At 40.5% G+C, this 23,016-nt stretch overlaps 2 pseudogenes; one reads left to right on the top strand and one right to left on the bottom strand.

The window, feature by feature from the left end:
- Nucleotides 1-7,250: 7,250 nt before the first annotated feature.
- Nucleotides 7,251-10,759, bottom strand: LOC119056493 (calmodulin-like; annotated as a pseudogene).
- Nucleotides 10,760-19,546: 8,787 nt separating this feature from the next.
- Nucleotides 19,547-20,316, top strand: LOC119056494 (ganglioside GM2 activator-like; annotated as a pseudogene).
- The last annotated feature ends 2,700 nt before the right edge of the window (nt 20,317-23,016 follow it).

Below are 23,016 nucleotides of genomic sequence, written 5' to 3'. Positions count from 1 at the left end.
GGAGGCCTGTCTTAAGAGGATGGTCATATAGTCCCAGAGTAGGAATTGGGGGGCCTTTGGATCCCTGTGTCTTCCTCCTATTTTCTAATCTATGTTTATCCATTTATTGAGTTATAACAACCTTTAGCTTGAGTCAAGTGAAAAACTTCCGCTCCAAGTCTTTGCAATTTGAGATGGTACCTTGGAAAAAGTTTCACACAGATTCTTGGTAAGAATCTAAGGTTGAATATAGTTCAAGGGTTGTGGTATTGACCTCATTCTTCATGAGTGAAACCTAAAATGAACCCAGTTGCAGTTTGATTAAAGCATTATCCCATTTTGTGCAGCAGGGAACTCTTCGATAGCTTTAATAATAATTGTAGGACTTTATTGAAAAACATGCTTTCATTCCATTTTTGCCACTGGTTCCATATTTATTTAGGTTTATGAATGCTTATAAACCAAACAGTTGATGCTTCAATTCATTATGTACATTGTATAATGTTTTGCTTCAGATCTATTCTCCACCCTTCAGTATGGTCTATGCTGGAGGAGGCTGACTCATGGAATAACATCACTGAGTTTTCCTTACCCTCTAGTTTCTGGGGAGTTCAGCCAGTCAGAGGCACAAGAGGGAGCTGTAGGGCTGGAAGAGTGAGTTGGTATTCCCATTGTTTCCCCTACCAGTCCACAAGTTGGCAAAGTCTGTATTCTATCAAAAGCCACAGCTCCTGTCATGTAATCCTCTTCTATAAGATACTGCTCTAATTCTGCATCACCCCAGGTTCCAGTAATCATTCCTTCCTACCTTTTCAGGCCTAGGACTTGTAATAGCTCTTTACTAAGCCTCAGCAGCACTGTTCAATATAATAGCCATTAGTTATGTGGCTATTTAAACTTAATAGAGATTAAATAAAATTAAGAAATCAGTGGCCTAGTTGCATTAACCACATTTTAAGTGCTCAATAGCCACATGTGGCTAATGGCTATGATACTAGACAATGTAAATATAAAATATTTCCCTCACTGCAGAAAGATCTAAACATTGCTGAAGGTACTTCACCATCTTGACTTGGCTTCCCTAAACTCTGCCGACCCCCTTTTAATTAGTATCTTTATTAAACTCTCCTCAGTTATCTTCTTTGAATGGACTATCTTTCCTAGTGAGCCTTGTGAGATCAAGATGATTTATCTTAGGTATGGTATTCATCCTTAAAATTTAAGCCTTTATTTCTCATCTAAATTGTGTTTCAAAAGGTAGTGGCTTTGATGGTACTAAGTGTACCACTATAGTATTTCTTGTTAGTCTTTGGTCCATGAAAGCTTAATAATATCCTCAGATTCTGTAAGTACCTACATTCTAAAAGAACTATCAATGTTAACATCATGATGGACTTAGTACAACGCAGAATCCTCTTTCCCTAAATATTTTTATGATAACTGTCCATATAAATGAATGTGAAAAGTGTTTAATATAAAAATTGAGTAGCAAATACAAACCTAAGTGTATGGAGAAGACAGTGTTGGCTTTGTTGGATGAAAGTTCCCAAAAGACCACCATTGTCTAGCTTCAGCTTCACTGAGACTGCAAGAGCACTTTCAAGGAAAGTTGTAAGTTATGGTCATGAGTGAGTGCTAGGAAACAAGGCTTACTACAGCTAGACATCTAGCCAGACTACAGGTGGGTACTAGATAATGCAAGAATATGATCAGAAAGGGGAAAGGCTGCTTTGTATTTCCTGTTTCTAAATTCATTAGAGCCTACCTCTAACTTTGAAAAATGAAAGGAGCATATGAAAGCAGAACATTGATGAAGTGAGTGTTCTCAGCTATGTAATGGTACCAGAATTCTAATCTAGAAATGACTCCAAAGCCCAGGGAACACCTTCTGTAATGCTACCTTTTAGGTGGTGCCATCAACTATTATTTCATTACTTTTGGGGGTAAAAAAGGAGGTGGTGGTGGGGTGGAGTTGGGGGTGGAGAGTGGTGGTAGAATCATAAAGAGAATGTGAATGTGTGCCAGAGCTAAATTAGGGCAGTGGTGCCTGTTCTCTTGAGAACTGCCCAGTATGGCACATTATGACTAATAAGACTTGTTTCCAGAGAAAAGACCACCTTTTCTGTAAGTGATTACCAGAATAAGCATGCCCTTTACTTCCAACCCTACACATGCATCATACTTAGGAATTAGTTATTACTCAAGTTCTACTCATTAGAGCACTCAGAAGTTTTGTCAGCAATGTTTACTCTGTGCCTTTGGAACAGTGCTCTGTGTAAACTGGTGCAGGATCCTCGTTTCATAACAGGAATCTGCAACAATTAGAGTTGTGGGCCAGATTGAGAACTCAAGTTGGATAATAATTTTTGCTTCTCCATTTCACCTCTGAACACTTTCATCCTAAAATTCTGGAATGGAGCTCTGGGGTAGTTATGAGAATCAATGAAAGGCCTTTTCCTTGTTTATTAAATGTAGTTCTTTTTAGACCAAAAAAAACTAAGGAAAGGAGAGAAATTCTTACACTGAATATCTACTGGTAGGGTCTCGCTAGTATTATACTAGCGAGGATGTGAAAACAGGTTAAGAATAACTTCTGGGATATGTTCTTTAAAGGCCAGTGCTGCCATTTCCTGGTGTGTTTTTAGGATTTTACCACTGAATGTCCATTTTCCATCTTTCTATAGATTTAATCCTCTTTAGTGATATTAGGAAGTTAACATGTAACATGTGTCTCAGTGCTCAGGCATTGCATTGATTTTCTCTTTCAGTGATCTCAGATCTTGCAAATCCTGGGTTTATTCTGTATGCATTTTGTGATTCCAAATTTAACCTCAAACAACACATGCCTACCCTGACGCCTACATGACATCTCCTGGAAAATACTCCCATGTGGCAGCCCTGAATGTAACCAACCACTCTTTGTGCTAGAGAAGCCTGTGTTCTTGGAGAGTCTGGTTAATAATAGTAGGAATGCTTCCTAAGGTGAAGTCTTAAATCATAGGGACCATCCAGTAATGTCTAGTGTCATATTAAAACTAAACTAATCCGATTGCAGTATAAAATAGCTTTAGGTTGGCAAAGCAGGTCATGAATCCTGGATAATCACATTTGGACTTGCTGTTTAAAAAGAACAGAATATGTAGAGCATAAATTATGAGAATTATAATCAACTTTAGGTTGAGATTTCCTTGGATACCAATTATGTAAACAAAGAGCTCTGTCATTCCACAGTTTAGTTATAAGACTGCTCATTTATTTTTGGACAGTGACATAAAGTGCTTATTTGGGAAGGGGCAGTTTCTTGACTGAGGGAAGGAATTGTGTCTGTAATTCATTTCTCTATCCCCATAATAGTAGATGCTTGATAAATACTTGGGTAGAGGTCCAATCTGACACTCAAATGAATTATATTTGAATATTACTACTGTGCCTACCATGCATAAGCAGATGTCAACATTTCTTTAATTACTGTGTGTGAGGAGGGAGCATTAAAGTTTTAAAGACCCCCTGTTTAAAAGTTTTTAAAATTGAACTGCTTTGACCTGAGTAAAGGTGGTAGACTTCCTGGTGTTACTCCTAGTGTTACAGATTACACCTGAACCTTTTCCCTGATTGCAATTTCCAACTGATCCTCATCACCTTTTGCTCAACATTGGACCATGGTTACCCCATATCTTTCGGAAATAAAATGAGCTAACTTGGCCGAAAGGTTAATCTGAGGGACTAGGAACATACAATTAAATGTGCTCATGAGAATATACATCTTCCTAGGATGTAGTGATGCTTCATTGGGCATGACTTGGTGTGTAACTCTCAATATAAGTTTAATAGAGGGAGAGGAAAGACCTTTCCCTAATATTTACTTGAACAGTCATTTGCCACCTAATTGTTAGACTAAGGCTAGGGAATAAATTTTAGTAAGAATGATTTTTAGGATATGATGCCACATCCTGCTTTTCTCATTTCCCAGCCTTTGTCTACATTTTTAGGGCAAAAATTATTATCCAACTTGAGTTCTCAATCTGGCCCACAACTCTAATTATTTTATTAGAGTCTCAATCTCTGAATCATATTTATACTATTTCAGAAAAAGTTAGCAAAGATAGTCTTTCTTATTTCTAAATTCATCAGCAATATAACCAATACTTATGAGGAAAAAACTGTCATCACCACCCCTCCAAAAAACAATGAAAAAATCGGAGTCTATACAGATTCAGAAAGCAGACTAAAGGTTGCCAGAGGGAAGTGCAGTTTGGGAACTGGGTGAAAAAGGTGAAGGGATTAATTTCTTGTCTCCCTCTTCAAATTGGTAGTTACAAAATAGTAACAAGAATGTAAAGTATAGCATAGGGAATATCGTCAATAATATAATAACTATGTATGCTGCCAGGTGGGTACTGAAAATATTAGGGGGAACACTTTGTAAAGTATATGATTGTCTAACCACTATTCTGTACACATGAAACTAATACAAAATAATATTGAATGGAAACTGATCGAAAATAAAATTTAAATTAAAAAAGAAAATTTTAATACACACACAGGAGAGTCTAGACCTCAATCCTCTGAATTTATATTTGGACAATTGAGTCTGGCCAGCGTATTTTTATTTCCAGCACATGACACATAATAAATGCTCAAAAAATGACACATGAGTGGCTATCTGTTTTAGTTAGGCCAAAACTAGTTATAGTGAATTGTAATAAGATCAGAGATTACCACCAGAAAAATAAAAATATAGTGTAATGTCATGATAATTAAAAATAGTTTGATATTAATGCCAGAATAAAGGTGATATTTCAAACTAATGAACCAAGGCTGGACTATTTGATATATGATTTGGGACCACCTGGCTAATCATTTGTGAAGAGTGATGTTTGCCCCCTACTTCTCACAAATCACAAGCCTAAATTCCAGATGGATTAAAGATCAGAGCTAAACTTAATAAGCAAAGCAAAACTAAATTCTATGAGCATTAGAACAAGTATAAAAGAACATGTTATAATCTCAGTGGTAGAAAAGGCCTTAAAGAACACATATATACAAACAAAATTCAGAAAAAAAGTCATAACTTTATTCATGTAAAACTTAAGGACAAGAAACTATATCATAATGTTAAAAAAATCAGTCTTTCCTCTACTCACAGTCATGCCATAGGGAAACTTTTGTTTTCCTTTTCATTTAGTCCCTAGAATTAAGATACATGTAACTGATTCCTTTGTTTCTCCATACCTAAGCTTCTGAGTTTAAGAAAGGGGAATTTGAATAATGTAAAGTGGAGTTTTCAATGGATAATCTCCACTTATCTTTCATTCATTCATCCATTTATTCATTCATTCATTTCACCTTTGTTTTAAGCAGGATACATCAGTGAGCCAAATAATCCCTTGTAGAATTTGCAGCCTAGAAGAGGGAGACAAGAAATTAAACAATAAAGATAATAAACACCTTATATACTATATTAGAAGTGATAAGGACTGTGGAGAAAAGAAAAAGTGGAATAGATAAGGAGAATCTGGAGTGTATGGGGGTGGGAGTAGGAGATTACAATATTAAATAGGTAAGCAGGGTCACTTTCATTGAGCAGTGAAATTTTAGCAAAGAGTTAAGAAGGTGACAGCTAACTAAATTATTGGGAAAAGAGTATTTCTGGTGGAGGTAATGACAAGAGCAAAGCTTCTAAAGCAATTCATTGTAAGAACTTTGGTTTTAATCTGGGTGAAAAGGGGTTTGGGGTGATATTTGACTTACATTTTTAAAGGATTGTTCTGGACATTGTGAGGACAATAGATTATATAGAAGGTCAAGAGTTGCAGCAGGGAGAATTGTTGGAAGGCTGATGCAGTAATCAAGATAAGAGATGATGTAGATTCAGGTGAAAAGTGGTTGGATTTGGGGTAGATGAGTATTTTGAAGGAAGAGCCAACAGAATTTCCTAATGGACTGGGTATGGAACATGATAGAAACAGAGGAATGAAGGATGGACGTGGAGACTTCAGGGCTAAGTAAATGGAAAGTAGGAGCTGCTATCCACTGAGTTGAGGAAACTATGGATGGTGCAGATTTGTGAGCATAGATCGGAAGTTTCAGGTTGGATGTGTAGACTTTGGGATGTCTATTAGATACCCAAGTGAAGAGCTGATTAAACATCTATTTTATAAACCCCCTCTTCCTCTTCTACATTCAGTCACTTTTTCCTTTTCCCTCTTCTGTAAATAACCGTACATAATCCAGGAATAAAACTGGCAAATAAAAATGGCTGGACTGGAAACACAAACTGTAGCTTGAAGAATAAGAGGAGCAAATCCTCTATGAGATAGCCCAAGCCTGGCTGCTTCTGGCTCCCAGAGACCTTCTCAGAGTTACTTTCATTCAGAACCATTGTCTTGTTTTTTTCTGATTCTTATGTCTTTCTTTATTAATATTTATTATACATACTGTGAATACACACTTCATTAGCAGCTTTTTCATAAAGCCAGAATGCCTCATCCCCTGCCATACCTGCTCCCTTACTTGATATTCCAGTTATATGAAACTATACCTAGGTCCTAAAGCACATGATATCATTTCATGCCTCCATGCCTTTAGATAGAGTGTTCTCCCAGTTGGGACTCTTTTGGTGGAGTGGGAGGTGAGTAAATTTTTTTTATTGGAAAACAAATATACAACTTGGAATGGATTTCAGGCAAATTGTGCCATAAGCAGATTTTCTTTAAGTGGCTAAATAAAGTTTAAAAAGCAAGTAACAAGAAAAGGGAAATGTTTCTGGCATAGAGCCAGTAGTAAAAAAAAAAAAGTGTATGTGTACCTCGATAATATACCCGTTTTGCAGTAGTGCAACTTTTAAGTACATATTGTTGCCTGTCTGTAATCCACGCAGAGTTACATCACACTTCAGCAACAACATGCTGACAATTCCTAAAGAAAACTGCTTCAAAAAAGGCATAGTCCATATGTTCCCTCATTAGACCAACTTTGTCTAAGTTTAGATGTGCAGAAGGGCTTAGATATATCCAGAGTTAACCACGTTATTTAATAGATTTTCTAAAATAAGGCTTCAGGACAATGACAGTAAGATAAGGGAAGAAAACATGGAGCAATGAAGTCTTCATTGCTATCTATGCATATTTTTATTGACAGTAGAGGAAACCTCTTGCAGATAAACTACAAATGGAGAAAAGGCAAATAAACTATTTTGTACAAGAAATGTAACATTCTGTACAATGTCTTCTCTTTGCTGTCATCGTTTATACAAACTGTTCATAGTTTACTCAACCATCATCATAAACATCTGCTTCCCTGATCATTTCATCAACCTCTTCTTCTGTTAACTTCTCTCCAAGGTTTGTCATCACATGGCAAAGCTCTACTGTATTAAGATAGTCATTGCCATCCTTATCAAACACACTGAATGCTTCTCTAAATTTTTTCTGCACTGCCTGTGTCTTTGATTTCACTTGCCTCATTGTCAGAAATTCTGAGAAGTCAATTATACCTCTACCTTCAGCATCCATTTCACTAATCATGTTCTGTGACTCTGCTTCTCTGAGATTCTGCCAAATAGACCTCATTATAGTTTTGTTGTTATGGGTCCATCACCATCTTGTTAAATAGTGAAAAAGCTTCTTTTAATTCTGCAATCTACTCTTTGGTCCATTGGTCAGTTATGCTGCAACCTCCACCAGTCTCCAAGACATGACCACACAACCAGTCAGCTTGCTCGCTCCACTTGGACTCCCAGATGGGTCTCTTGACATTGTCCCTCTTATCTTATTCTCATGCCACCCCAACCTTTGTAATACAAAGCTTATCCACAGCCCCACCTCCTACCCCCAGCCCTTTCATGCTGGAATGGGTTGCCCTTCTGTATTGCCACAACATCTTGTAAATATCATCCATATTGCACTTACCATATTGTGTTATAACCTTTTTCTAGTCTGTCTTCTCACTCTAAATGGAAGCTTCTTAAGGGCAGGGATAGTATCTTGATCATTGTTGTATTCCCAGCACCTGGCACTCTATAAACAAACTGAACAAGGATGTCTCGTTATGGGAGTTTATCTTATAAGAGTCAGTACTTTCTCACACCCTTCAATATAACAAATCCTGTTCCCTTATGCCATTTAGCCTTTAATTTTAGGCTATGATGCTGGAGTACAAAATAAGGAGATAAGAAATTAGAGAAGAACATAGGAGATGAAAAGGGAGCTAAAAACCATCTGGTCCTGGAAGGGAGAGAAAAGAGAAAGTACGGCAAGACTTGAAGTATAGGTAGCTTCTTTTTGCTCCTCACTCAAGGATATGTTCATTGATTTGAGAGACATTAATGTAAGAGAGAAAAACTGATTGGCTGCCTCCTAAATGCACCCCAATCTGAGACTGAACCCTCAACCTAGGTATTTGCCCTCCTGGGAATTGAACCCACAAACTTTTTGGTGTACAGTACGATTTTTCAACCAACAAAGCCATGCCAGCCACGGAAAGGTATGGGTATTTTCTACTCTCTCACTTCTACTTCCTCAAAACTGAGAAGAGAAGGAATAAAGGGTGGTAGAAATATTCACATGAATTTGGGCAACTCCCAGGACAGGGCCTTCTTCTCAATTCTTAGGGAAAAGTACACAGGACATCCAAGGTAAGAGAGGAGCCAGACATCTGTGCCCCTGCACCTGTAGGATATGTAACCTACCTCTGTGAGGATTTTGAACTGACCGAAGGTACATAGTAACCTAAGGTTACACAGTTAGGAAATGGCATATCAGAGCTTGTGCCCTCAGTCACTTGGACCGACCCTGAGCAGGGTAAATTCTTGAGGGACTTGGAAACTGCCCATAGGTAACTGGGCAGCTGCCCATAGGATCAGAAGCCATAGGTATTAGGGAGCCATTATGGACTCTGCTCAAGCATTGCATGGTATTTAAGGAAGACCACTCTGGCAGAGCTCTGCAGGTCAAAGTAAATAGAGGGAAATATGGAAGCGGGATACAATTGAACATCACTATTTTTTAATATTTTTTTTATTTTATTGACTATGCCATTACATTTGTTCTATTTCCCCCCTCCATTAGCCTCCACCCTGCGCACCCCTCCTCCACCATTCCCCCCCTTTAGTTCATGAACACGTGTCTCAAGTTCTTTAGATTCTATATTTCCCATACTATTCTTACCCTCCCCCCTACCTATTTTCTATCTACTGTCTATGCTACTTATTTTCTGTACCTTCTCCCCCCTTCTCCTTCCCCCACTCCCCTATTGCTAACCCTCCATGTGATCTTCATTTCTATGTTTCTGCTCCTGATCTAGCTGTCCTCTTAGTTTGCTTTTGTTTTAGGTGTGGTTGTTGATAACTGTGAGTTTGCTGTCCTTTCACTGTTCATCTTTTTTATCTTTTTCTTAGGTAAGTCCCTTTAACATTTCATATAATAAGGCTTAGTGATGATGAACTCCTTGAACTTGATCTTATCTGAGAAGCAGTTTATCTGTCCTTCCATTCTAAATGAAAGCTTTGCTGGATAGAGCAGTGTTGGATGTAGGTCTTTGGTTTTCATGACTTGGAATACTTCTTTCCAGCCCCTTCTTGCCTGTAAGGTCTCTTTTGAGAAATCAGCTGACAGTCTGATGGGAAGTCCTTTGTAGGTGACTGTCCCCTTATCTCTTGCTGCTTCTAGGATTTTCTCCTTCATTTTAATCTTGGCTGATGTAAATTATGATGTGCCTTGGTGTGTTCCTTCTTGGGTCCAACTTCTTTGGGACTCTCTGAGCTTCCTGGATCTCCTGGAAGTCTATTTCCTTTGCCAGAATGGGGAAGTTGTCTTATTATTTGTTCAAATAAGTTTTCCACTGGTGACTGTTCCTCTTCCCCTTCTGGTACCCCTATAATTTGGATGTTAAAGCGTTTAAAGATGTCCTGGAGGTTCCTAAGCCTCTCCTCATTTTTTCGAATTCTTGTTTCTTCATATTTTTCTGTTTGGTCACTTTTTCCGTCCTTCTGGTCTACTCCCTTGATTTGAGTCCCAGTTTCCTTTCCATTACTATTGGTTTCCTGTGCATTACCATTCATTTCAATTAGTTTAGCCTTCTCTAATTTGTGACTAAAATCAACCAGTTCTGTGAGCATCCTGATCACCAGTGTTTTGAACTGTGCATCTGAAAGTTTGGCTATTTCTTCATCGCTTAGATTTATTGGCTCTGGGGCTCTGAGTTGTTCTTGAGCCATGTTTTTATCTGTTTGTGCTTGTTACATATGAGGAGAGGCGTCTTAGGTGTTCACCAGGGTGGGGCCACCCAGGTCGCTGGTTTATGACACTGTATGTGGGGGTGGGGTCAGAGAGGGAGCAATGGCGGTCCTCTCTGCTTGCCCAGTCCACCTCACAGCTCGCCCCTGCCTGTTTATCTGAGCGCAAATGTGCAAGTCCGCTGCCCTGCACTGACGGGACCTGCACGATCTGTCTCAATGCTCGCCTCTTCCGTGGTTTATCTGCGTGCAAATGTGTGACCAACCACAGACAGCTAGTCGCGCTGCGCCTTCCCGTAACTACCCCGCACCAGCGACCCGCGCCCTCGGTTGCCTGCACACCTCCCAGGTCGTGGGATCGTTTTTGCCCGACCCGCTCTGCTGCTGGCTTCGCCCCTCTCACCAGTTTAGCTGAGGGGTTTGTTATTTTCGGACTCCGTATTGTCGATTTTCTGTGTGGTTTGGTTGCATTTATTGTTGTTAAAACTTTGTTGTTTTTAGATTTGGTTGTGCAAGGACGCAAAGTGTTTCCACCTACGCCTCCATCGTGGTGGAAGTCTGAACATCACTATTTTTAACCTAGGCCAAAAAATGGTAAGACCTTAAAATGGAGCAGTTATAATAAAAATAGGGAGGAGGGAACACATCCTAGACTATTTGTAATAATAAAATTAGCAGAACTGCATTGAGTCAGTACTTACTGTGTGCCAGTGCATTATTTCACTTAACTGTCACAGCAACTGTGAGAAATTAATTGCTATTTTTTTTATTTTAAAGATGAAGCAATTAAGGAGCAGAGAGGTTAAGTAACAGGCCTAATGTTGCACAGCTGTAAGTGGTAAATCCAGGTATCAAATCCAAGAGAGTCTTACCATGGAGCTCAGGATCTTAATCAGTCAGCTTGACCTGGTGACTCTTGAACAGAGGGGAAAGGTGGTCAAAGAATCAAAGATCACATGAAGATTTTTGTCAATCATAAAGCCATTGACAGAAATGGGTCTTTGGGAGGAAGAGGCAGTTTAAGGGGAAAAATGAATTGAGCTTGGGATATGTTGAGTATGTCAAGAGGGCAGATACAGATTATTTTCACAAGGGCTAGGATGGAATTTAATGGGTCACCATCAGTTTCTTTGTGGTCCAATCTATAAATTTAAGCTTTTAGTTAATGGGGAGGTGATAGTGAAGTCAATCTTTGAATTTAAAGACATGCATTTCTTAACTTGAGTCTTCTATGTTGCATTTACACTATGATAAGTAATTTTTTTAAAAGCAACATTTTGACCCTGACCAGGTAGCTCAGTTGGTCAGAGTGTCATCTCGATACACCATGGTTGTGGGTTCAATCTCTGGTCAGAGCACATACAAGAAGCAACCAACAAATGCATAAGTAAGTGGAACAACAAATCTATGTTTCTCTCACTCTCTCAAATGAATAAATATAAAAAAAAAAAGTAACATACTTTCTCTCCCTGGCACTGGGGACATTCACTCACTCAAGTGACAGGTGAATTTAGAAATCTAGAGAATGTAAGTTATCATCATCATTCTGCATTCAGCAGAAAACTTTTGTGGTAACTGAAGTCCTCTGCGAGGCTCAGCAATTTCCAGATGCTGGACCCAGCTTTGTTGTTCTCAACAAACACCTTTGCCCTTCCATTTTTATTCTATCAAATAAGGTGTCAACAACCCATAGTCCTGCCTCCTTCCCAAAGTCCTACCCCAAAACTTGAGTCATTTACTGAGGAAATCACCATAAGTAAGCACATTAAGACAGTGGGTGAACTACTCAGAAATGAAATGAGATGACAGGTAATGAAGTTCATTACCAACTAGTCAGTCTCTGTTGTCCTAGCCAAGAGATTCTTCAGCAAAAATAAGGAAGGCCAAGAAAAGAGAAGGGCCCTACTTGAGCAGATATATACTTCTTAAATAATCTTAATCTTTTTTACTTATTAAGAGCTGACTTGGTGCCCAGCACTATTTCAGTTGCTTTCAAGCATTATCTCCTGAAATCCTCACAACCTGTAGAGATGTATTATTATTTTGTTCATTTGAAGATGAGGAAACTGAGACTTAGAAAGGGGATATAATGTGTTCATGTACACAGGCTAATCATAGAGACAGGATTCAAACTCAGGTTTGAGAATCCTGTAGTAATCCAGTCTCAAGGAGGCTCCGAAGGTTGGACTGAATCCCTAACACTACACTAATCTGTCTTGTAAGAACAACTAACTTCCATAACAGAAAGTGATGTTTTATAAACACAAATTGGAATAGTCACACTGGCAGTGAGGGAAGTACTTCTGAGAGTGTGCTGCTGGTCAGACTGGCCATACAGGTAGCCATGGACCTGTCCCTTCTCCGTTCTGTCAGCCCGGCAACCTGAAACTCATTTCTGTTGACTTTGAGGCCTAAACCTTGCATAACCCTTCTCTGTCTTTACTGCTTTTACAGGACCATGATTTCATGCCACACTGAAGGCACACAACCAAGGCATGGGGCAGCAGCTGAACATAAGCCACTGGGGGAACCATTGTCTTTTTCTCCAGAATAACCAAACAAGCCTGAAACTATGGTAAAAACATATGGTACTTCCTGGGGCTGATGTAGTGCATGCAGCTTCCCTAGGCACTCAGTCCAGGTATCCTAACTTGAAAACTAACTGGGATGACCAAATTTTGGGACTAGTCCTGGGAAATGAGTTAACCTGGAAGTCATTTTCTCATCCAGAAATTCTGCTACTTTTATATCAAGTGCCTTAGAAACCAGACTTCTTTTTTAGCTCCTCATTCCATATCTATAACCCCATTTCTATAGGTCAGATGTTAAGAATGGGTACTAGCTTTCAGATCTTGGGATAAATACCCACATAGAAGAAATAATGTCTGTGCTGATATTAGACTCTGCTGGGGGGCATCTTCTTTACTCCTTCACAAGATCACAGGTAAGTGTCATTCTCAGGGGACTGTAATTCTCTCCCACGAGTAGAAACAGCTGCTGTTTTGAACCTTGGAACTTTATTAATGGTTACACTCAGGACCTCCCTGCCCCAGCCCTGAGGTGTTGCTAAAGTCACAGGACACCGTGTGTCATTCTTAAACACTATGTAGATGTTACCTTTCAGGAGGCTGTGTTTACAAGGAAATGGGGTTTTCCATTATCAACTCCCCATGAAAATCTTGAGTTGCTTCCTCCACAGGAGCTCTATTTTATTGATTCATTTGTAGATATTTTATGGGGCCATATATAATAGGTTAGGAGAAAGGAGGGACATCAAGAGAAGGAGACCAATGTGTCTGTAAAAGTAGTGAAGCTCTTACTTGATCCCAAGCCAACGCCTCACAAGAGATGATGCCATCTCTTAGCCAGGGATCCCGGTGAAAGAGTTGAAACAATGACTTAGCCACATCACTGTCTTTAAATTTTCACCTGGCCCCTTGCCCAGGTGCATGATTTCATCAGCCAAGGTTAGAGAACAGCCACACCTTACCTTAATGATTTTTGCCCAAAGTCTGTCCCAACTAACGAGAATCCAAACCAGAATAATCATTAACATCACCAAAGACTGACTCAGAATTATCTTATGCCATCTCAGAATTATCTTAAGCTGATTTCCTGTCAGGTTTTAAATAAACCTCCCATCACCTAGCCTAATAGCTCTTCCTCAGGTTTAAAAGTTGTTCAGGGAGTTGCTTGTGTTCATTCCACATGTGAGTTGAACCTTCCCCATACCACAAGCAGGTAATTGTCAGGTGTAGGTGGAGTCCTTCGCCCTGCGACATGGGTGTAGGAGCCATCAGATACAAACCAGGGAAGGGTGCTCCTGCTCTGTATCCCTTCATCAAGAGATCAGAGCAGGCTTCGGCCATGGCCAAAACCTAGTCACAGAAACTCGGTGTGTAATGTACACAGCCAGCTAGAGAATGTCCAGCAACCAGAGAAAAGATCAGAGTGCCATACTCCTTGTAGGAACAGTACACGCCCTTTTAGTCGAAGTGGAAAAGGGAAGACTCTTCATGGGCAGTAACGTGGGGTATAGAAAGGGAACACATTTTAGAACCTGGATTCACCACTGGGTGACTTGTGAGAAGTCATATTCTTTTTGGGACACAGTTTTCTCATCTGTAAAATGGGTTTGATAATAGTACCTACATCACAAGGTAGTTATGAGGATCGAAAGGCGCAAGAGTCTTGCATGGTGTGTGGCAAGTAAGACACACATAAAACAAATGCTGCTTTGCATTTCCCATTCTGCTTCCAGAAGTTCATATTATGCCAGGTCATTCCACCACCCTTAGATATGGGCAAGTGAGGCTCTCAGAGGGCCCTGCACCTTGAAGTGCCATCCTCAAAGTTTTCTCAGTCCCTCTCCAGCAGGGGCTAACACTGCTGTCCAGCCTGGGACTGGTCCCACATGGGCCGCAATTCCCACTTTACCTCTTTGGGGACCTCTGACTTTCTGATTTTCTATACCCTCTTCCTTCCCCTGGCCAATTCTCCTCCTTACACATGGGGGTTGACCAGAAAAATGCCCTGAGGAGTTTCAGGACTCACATCTATGATGAGGTCCTCCCTGGGCGCTCTGGCCAGGGTCCGGTTCCAGAAGGGCAGCCTGATGAGCAGGTCACTCCCATTGGCCAATGTGATACACATCTTGAGGGATCTTAGAAGATCGACCAACAGATGATGTTGACATGCTGACTTTGGGTGACTTAAATGTTTATTTAGCGCCCTACAAACTCTAAATTGGCCCTGCTTCTAGGAACCTGGAAATACTTTTCCCCTCAGGTGGATGGATTTGTATGGGATTTATTAGAATAGTAATTATTAATATACTAGCTGTCAAAATTAGCAAATGTTTGAGCTCTAAAAGTGGCAACAATTGAAGACTGTTTTAAAGTTAAAATATCAGCACCATCCTCATTTTTCCTCCCCTCTCCATTGGGTTCCTGTCTCTCTCACACCATCACCAAACGCAGTCAGTCCTAATTCAGCATGTTTCTCAAATCGAGCCCCTTCTTTCCATTCCTACTGCTTTGGTCCAGACCTCCAAGTGGCCCCTTTCCACCAGGACTATTGCAGTGGCCTCTGTACTTCCAGATTCTTTCCCACCATTCTATCTCCAGACTAACAGGGAAGGGGAAAAGCCAACATAAAAATGCATTATCATTCACAGTAGCACTATTCACAATAGCCAAAGGTGGAAACACCTAAATGTTCATCAGCTGATAAATAGATGAACAAAATATGGTACATCCATACAATGGTATATTATTCTGTCATAAAAAGGAATGAAGTACTAATAAGTTTTATTTCACTAAGAAAAAAAAGAATGAGGTACTGATACATGCTTCAGCATGGGTGAAATCTCAGAAACATATACTAAGTAAAAGAATACTGCCAGAAAAGAACACATATTGTATGATTGCATTTATATGAACAGAATAGAGATTTGTGGTTGCCAGGATTTAGGTGAGGAGAAACAAAGAGTGATAGCTACATGGGTATGAGGTTTTGGGGGGGCGGTTTTTTGGGGGGGAAGGTATGGTGAAAGTGTTCTGCAGCTATAGTGGTGATGGTCTCACAACTAAATGTACTGAGTTATACACTGTAAAATTCTTAAAAAGGTAAATTTCATTTCAAGTTATAAAATTGTGTTGTGTATTAACACAATTTTTAAAAAGTATTATAAAGCTGGTCACAGTTATAGGCACCTGGGGCTCAGTCCTGCTAGGACCCTCTGGAGAGCCAAGTGGAATGCACCTCAGAATTGTTCACCCTGAAGGAGATGAGAGGGAGCATTTATTTACCAGATCGTGGTCCCCAGTGGTCAAGGACTGTCCCCTGGCTACTGACTTTCTCCCTCCTTTTCAGGTTCACATGTGAGTGAGTGCCCAGCAGGTCAGAGAAACACTGGGGCAGAGCATGAGAGATTCCTGATGAAGCGGAGATCCAGTAGTGCCACAGGTCACACCTGTGGGAAGGTATTGTGTCAGGTCACACCTGGCTGTTGCAAAAATAACTGGAGTTAAATGGGGGCCAAGGGGATGTGAGGTGGGGCATGAGATGTGTCCAATACACCCTCAGTTTGAAATACTACAGATGCAGTGTTATAGAAGTAAAAAGTAGGTGAGAAGGAAAGAGAAACAGGGAAGAGGTGTGGTGGATTCTTGTCACTCCCTGATCTTCACTTGAACTTCAGGGTGTTATTGTCCCACCTCGTGTGTTTAAAGTGATGATTAGCAGCTGTCTGTCCATGACCTAACTTTCCTCTCTTCATCATGACCTCCTATGGTTCAAGCTTACTGACTCAATTTCTTCCACTGGACCCTTTCTTCCACTGCATCAGGATGTCTGGTCATTGCTGGCTCTACTCCCTCTGCACCTGTCAGCTTCCTCCTGCCCTCATTTTTCTCCCAAACCTAGTCTAGAATTTGTTGTTCATAGTTTTAGTCACTCTCTCAGGACAGTTCTAGATTCTTGCTTCTTAGCACTTTTACACAATTTATCTGATAAAACTCCAGCTCCGGTGAAATCAACTTTCAGGTTTTTCCATGGTCGTATCCTGAGATGCCCTACTGGAGAGCAAAAAGCAGATGACAGGGCAGTTACTGTGGCAGAGACTACCAACTCCATATGCTAATACATAATCTTTAACAATAGCACCTAGTTGGGCACATTGCTGCCAGGAATAAAAGATTGCATCTCTTACTGGTTCTTGCGTGCATGCGTGGTCACATGACTTCATCCCAGCAAATGAGGAAGAATGTCTGGTGGTTGGTGCAGGAAAGTTTCAAGAGAGTTTACTCAGCAGAAGAGCCCCCCTTCTTGCCTTCTGTTGCAGTTGCTGTGTCCATCATGAACCATGAAGTGACCTTGAGGAGGGAAGCTGCAAGCCAAGATGCACAAGTAAAAAGTATTAGTTCTGATCCTTCATGAAATCATACACCAGCCCTAGTTTTACCTCCATAATTCCTTTATATGAAAGAGAAGTAAAATTAGGTTTTAAGCCACTGTTATTATTACTAACTAATTTATTTTATTATCACCAACATCAGAAGGGCCTGAAATACTACTTAACAATCTTCTCATCTTTTTCTAGTTCACTCATTCTGGAATTCTCCTCTGTGGCTATAGCAAACCATCACCATTCTTCTGAAATATCTGACTTTCCACTTCTTAACTCATAGTAAGCTGATGACTGGGCCTCTTGCCTCACTGGCAAAACAGAAATGATCAGATCCGAAATCCCTCAAATTTCTGCCCCAAACTTGCCTGCCTGCTTTCCCTTCTTTACTACCTTTCCTCCTGTTACCATAGAGACCATCTCTCCTCCGTCTGAGGCAAATCTCTCCAGTCTAGGGCCTGGGTCCCATTCCTCACATCTTTTCACAAACCTCATTTTCTTAATTATTTAAAAAGCTGTAAAACAATGTCTGTGGCCCACTGATACATCTTATGTCTGACCCACATAGGGTTTTTTCCTATTATTTTTATTTTACTTAACATAGAGAAAAATGGACAGTAAAATCCATCTTTTTCAGTGTATAATTCCATCAGTTTTGACCAATACATACATTTCTGTGTATACTACTATCACAATCAAGAGCAGTTCTACCATCCCTCAGAACTCCCCACAGCCTCAGGCCAACATGTACAAGGAAACTGTATTCTCCAGTCTCTCACAGCTCTTGCTATTTTCTCTGTTCCTTATACCCCACTGTTTCGTTCATTTAGGTTACCTACCTGGTTCCTTGGACATTTGAACTTGAGGTGCCTGGATTATTCATTCTCATTCCTATGTCTTTTTAACCAATCCTGTTCTACTCATTCTTTCCAGCAACACCTAAAAATGCTACCCTTCCCTCACAATCAAACTTCCTGAGTTGTTATTTGGGGATAACCTTGGTCAAATTCTCCATTTTTATCAAATTCTCCTGATACAAGAAAGGAAAGAAGTTTTTTTCTTTTTTACAAACATTTTTCAATATTTTATTTATTTATTTTTAGAGAGATGGGAAGGAAAGTAGAAAGAGAGGGAGAGAAACATCCATGTGTGAGAGATATAGTGATCAGTTGCCTCTTGCAAACCCCCAACTGGGGACCTGGCCCACAATCCAAGCAGGTGCCTTGACTGGGAATTGAACCAGTGACCTTTGGTTTCACAGGCTGGCACTCAATGCACTGAGCCACACCAGCCAGGGCAGTTTTCTCTATTTTCGTTGAGAAAAAAATAAATAAACAAATCAAATAGCAAGTAAAATCTTTTGTATCTTTTTCATATGATAAAGTGCTCATGTTGCCGCAATATAACATTGCTTTGGAATTTTGGTCAGAAATTTCTGTCCAAATCATGCCAACTTGCTCTTTCACGTTAAAAGCACAAATAGCGCAAGATCTTTTCACCGACATGGCTGTAAATGAGGGAAAGAGTTTAGATCCAATGTTATATCTACAAATAAGTGTTGCCTCCATTATCTCTTTGAAGGAATCACTCAGTATAAGAAACCCTGTGTATCTTTTCTCCCAGAATGAGAGAGCCAGATCCACTTGGCCATTTGGAAAAGAAAAAAAACACAATCTCATTCACAGAGGGTTGGAACAAAGGTAGGTAATATTTAAATATTATTGAATATTGTTTTGACTAGAAAATAAAGAGGCAGTGAAAAAATTCCCTTCTACTGGCCTCTCTGCCTTTTTGGTGTCCTGAAATTCTCCCTTTGTTGATTTTTTCCCCCTTCACTGATGTTTTTAAAAGAACAAAAATGAAGCCTGGTAAAAGGAAAGGAGGTCAATCCCAACTTTGTCCACATTCACTATCTCCAATTCCTCTCTTTCCCTGCAGTCCTCAGCTCTCTCCAATATCTTTTCCTCCTCCCCCATTGCATTACCTAAATCTCTCTCACTAAGTTGTTCAATACTTACAAAAGGAAGGAAGGAAGGAAGGAAGGAAGGAAGGAAGGAAGGAAGGAAGGAAGGAAGGAAGGAAGGAAGGAAGGAAGGAAGTAGCAGAAATTGTGACACAGTATTAATGAGGCCCTTAAGGTTGACCGAGTATAATTTCTTTGATTAACCTGGATAATAATATTGTGGTTGCTTTTGGAGAAGTCTCTTTTCCCATTTAAGCCCACAAGTAAAAATGGAAGGGTTGAAATAAATAATATTTGAGATGTAAAAGCTCATTTTTACAAGGCAAAAGTCATTACACAAGGCTATATTTTCAAATAGGATGGCAAATTGTTTTATATGGATGTTCTCCATTAAACAAGTTCTGTCTTTAAGAAACAGTATGATTGTTGTAGTTATCTTTGCTCAGACCCACCTTTTGCAATGATGTCCAGGATGAAGGCTCCATTCCTGCTTGCCCTGGGCTTGCTTTCCTCTGGACCTGAGGCCCTCACAAAGGTCTCAATGAAACAGTCATTCCGGCCAGATCAGTAGCTTTTCCTGGGAGACCTGTGATGAGGGGAAGGACCCTGTGATGAGGGGAAGGACCCTGTGCTGATCAAAAGCCTGAGTATGGTGCCTAATCCCACTGTCGGTCCTGGGACCGTCAGTGCTGAGACCCAGACACATGTAACCCCTTTCTACTCTGAAGGTGGGATTAACTGCAGAAGGAAATGGCTGACTTGTGGGTCAAAGTCCTGCTTGTGGAACAAATCGACAGCTGTACCTATGAAGACATCTGTGACATACCTGACATTTTCCTTCCCCCTGGAGAGCCCTGCCCGGAGGGCTATGGGCTTCCCTGCCACTGTCCCTTCAAAGGAGGCAAATACTCACTGCCCAAGAGTGTTTTCACCCTACCCCACCTGGACCTGCCCGGTTTTCTCAGCACCGGAAACTATTGAATCCAGAACATGATAAGCAGCGGGGAGAAACATCTGGACTGTTTCAAGATCAATGTCTCTGTAGAGACTATATACTGTGACGCCAGCTACAGCAGAATGAAGGGGTGTGAGGAAGGTGTCTTTCTTCCTCTGTCTTGAGTTTGTCAAGGCCAAATTCTGATTTTCTGTACCCCTTAGAGCCCCTTTCTACGGTGATGCTACTACCCTCACTGAAAATCATTTTGTGCCACTTACATTTTAGGTGTGGGCAAGTGGCCCTTAGGGAGAGGTTGGTGGTTCTCGAGAGCTCAGGACATCTGCAGGGCTGGCCACTCCATTTTCCTCCTCACCACCATGGCTTTCCGTCTAACAGGTAACTCACTTTCCGAATAGTCAAGGAATAGGACAAACATGTTTTGTGACCCATGTTCAGACTGACCCAGTCTTGTTCTCATGAGCAATTAAATTTTTTTGTTATTAACTTAAAAAAAAGATACAGTATGATTGTAACGACAGACAAAAATGACCTCAGTGTAGACAAAATAATAGGAAGGATATTTATCAAAGTGTATACTCCACTCCACCACTTATAAAAGTCTATGTTAAAAAATATTTTTAGTCATGACTAGTGTAGCTCAGTGGATTGAGCACTGGTCTGTGAACCACAGGGTCACCAGTTCAGTTCCCAGTCAGGGCACATGCCTGGGCTGCAGGCCAGGTCCTCAGTAGGGGCCACACAAAAAGCAATTGCACATTAATGTTTCTCTCCCTCTCTTTCTCCCTCCCTTCCTCTTTCTCTAAAAGTAAATAAATAAAATCTTAATAAAAATATTCTTAATGTAAATTAGAAATTATATTACAAACAGCTGTTTTTTAAAAATTCTGTTTTCATAAAAAGGGCATCTATTTCTACTACTAGAGATTCTTGCACTAGTACTGAAAGGATAAAATCAGCCCCATTTGCTAATGTGTCACCATTTGCCGAGCAGGCCTATGACCTAGTAAAACCTGATGGCCATTGCACTCTTCTGAGCTTCTGTCCCCAGGACTGGAAATTACTGGAAGCATGAACAGAACAGCCACAGGCAGAAGATAACATGGGAACAAACTGCAGCCTCCTGTTACAACTCCCCAGCAGCCCAGGGGCCACACAATAGCAACTCCACCATTTTTAATCCAATTATGATCCAATAAAAGCTCAAAGCCCCGACCCTGAAATGCTGGTATATCTCTCCCAACCATGTCCCTCTGCTTCTGGGAGAGTGAATAAAAACTTTATTCTCTACACTTTCTTCTCTCTGTGAATTCTTTCACAGCCCGTGTCACCAACTACCCTAACAAGTACCCAACTTGTTACTTTTCTGAGGCAAGGTACAGTAATTTTGATAAAAATAAGACCCACAGGGTACTCAGTAAACATTTGGTAATAAGCGCATTTAATGCATCCAACTCAGGACCATTTCCTAAATATACTCAACACGCACGAAGAAAAGGCAGAAGATGTGACAGAAAGCTTTGATTACAATGGGCACAGACCTTTTCTCTATGAGTCATACAAGGAATTAGGCATCTCTTACACACCTTTGACAATGAACAGTAAATGTGTCCCTTTGTTTTCTCTGTAGCCCTATTCGTTTACTCGTCTAAATTCTTCCTCCAGGAGTGTTGACTGGATACTTCTGCTTCTGTCTTTAAATTGTGAATCTCATAAAAGACACTTGTCCAGCCATGGACCTCCCTTTTCCCACTTTCTCTTAATATTTTTTTTCTCCCTGATTAAAAACATCTTACTCTCCCAATGTGAATTTTTTAAACTCAGATATGTTTAAGTAAGGAAACCACAATCATTCACAATCTCACTGCTCTTAGACAATCACAGTTTATACTTTCTTCCCTATGTTAAAAATGGGTCTCTCTATATAAATAACATTTTTCCGCCTTGAGATAAGCTGCACTGTTTTTGTATCCTGCTCCCCAATTTTCACTCCACCCATTAACAATTATATATATCACTGGCATTTCTCCTTGTCATTGGAAAATTTACCAACTTCATCTGAATCATAATAATTCACCATTTCAATGTACTTAATTTTTCTTCAAGATGCAAAGGTCTCCAGGTCCTAATGGGCTGCCCAGAGGTGTTTTCATGACCGTTTGTGATGACCTTTCTGAGGGCAGCTCTGTGCCTTATTCCTATCTCAACGCCGTGGAGGAATGCCCAACACCGGAACGAATCCAGTTTAGAGTGAATCCAGTCCCAGGCCCTGAGGTGACGGAGGTGCAAAGGAACAGATCCAGACCAAGCTTTGCCTGCCATGTCACTTGGGTCTTCTCAAGGAAAGAGGAGGCCGCAGAAACAAATCCCTCAGTAATTTTTTAAAAGGCTTTAGAAACAGCTCTTTTCCTTAAGCTGTGATGCACACGGAACAGTGGGAAAGTTAAGAGCAGGAAGAATACTAGGAGGAGGAGGAAATGGCAGCCCCACCCGACTCAGGAGGGAAAGAAAGTTTCTAGTCAGATGACAGTAAATGCCCAGAGAGGCTATAAGGTCTAGAATCTTTATACAGATTAGTTGAAGGGCCCTGGCTGACAGAAGGAGGAAGATGAATCAAGGTGAGTGCTGGGAATGCAACTTTTCTGAGGTGCTAAATCAAGAGAGGAGAGATATATATGCAGAGGGGAGAGGATGAACAGGAAAGATAGGAGGGCCTAAACTGATGTCGATAGTCCACTGAATAATGCGGCTCCTTTCTCCCATTTCTTTACCTTAATTCAGACCTTGGGGCACAAATCATACAGTCAGTCATTCTTTTTCTTATGAATGGATTTAGTTTGTACCTGAAGCAGTGGACAATCTTTTCTTTAACATCTTAGGACTGGAATGACCTTGAAAAGTCTGAGGGGGCTCACAAGGACCTTGACTTTTACCCCTTGGTGCCCTTGGTGCTTGAGAGGCCATTTCTGTGGCTAACT

Source organism: Artibeus jamaicensis, unplaced genomic scaffold (assembly GCF_021234435.1).
Source record: "Artibeus jamaicensis isolate MK-2021 breed Jamaican fruit bat unplaced genomic scaffold, CSHL_Jam_final contig_1132, whole genome shotgun sequence".
Lineage (NCBI taxonomy): Eukaryota > Metazoa > Chordata > Mammalia > Chiroptera > Phyllostomidae > Artibeus > Artibeus jamaicensis.
Note: the sequence above shows the minus strand (reverse complement) of the source record. Positions and strands in the feature narration are given on the sequence as shown.